The sequence below is a fragment of the Verticillium alfalfae genome, genomic scaffold (genome assembly GCF_000150825.1).
Source record: "Verticillium alfalfae VaMs.102 supercont1.4 genomic scaffold, whole genome shotgun sequence".
Lineage (NCBI taxonomy): Eukaryota > Fungi > Ascomycota > Sordariomycetes > Glomerellales > Plectosphaerellaceae > Verticillium > Verticillium alfalfae.
In genome coordinates, this window is record NW_003315035.1 from 1,459,499 (window position 1) to 1,459,888 (window position 390).

General features: G+C 49.5%; 1 protein-coding gene across 1 annotated transcript in view; it reads right to left on the bottom strand.

The window, feature by feature from the left end:
- Positions 1-390, bottom strand: part of VDBG_03886 (conserved hypothetical protein) — a gene marked incomplete at both ends in the record, with an annotated part of 1,868 nt that overhangs the window by 878 nt on the left and 600 nt on the right. The gene's annotated exons all lie outside the window — the stretch shown is intronic.

Here is a 390-nt window from a genome sequence, read left to right on the forward strand (position 1 = left end):
GGCCCGTCGACGACAACAATCAAGTCATCCTCAACAGCCCCATGGTTCTCATGGCTCCACCGAAAGGCGAGTCTTCTTACGCGATTTCATTAAAGAAAATCAGCGGCAGCAGTGTGGCCCGCGGTGTCTGCACTGCTATACGTCAAGTTGAGGAACACGTCGTTACTATGAAGAATAGGGTGGCATACACAAATGGTCCTTTAAACATAGGAGTGTGGCAGGCAAAACAAAGGAGAAGACGTATCGAGGTCGACTTCGTCCAAAGCAAGTAAGAACGACTACTATATCATGATTGGGCCAATTCAGCAATGCGCTTGTCGTAGTGGCCCTGTCACAGTCGCCTTCACGGCTTGTCTGCTTGATCACCTTCTTTCACAGCGTACACTGGAA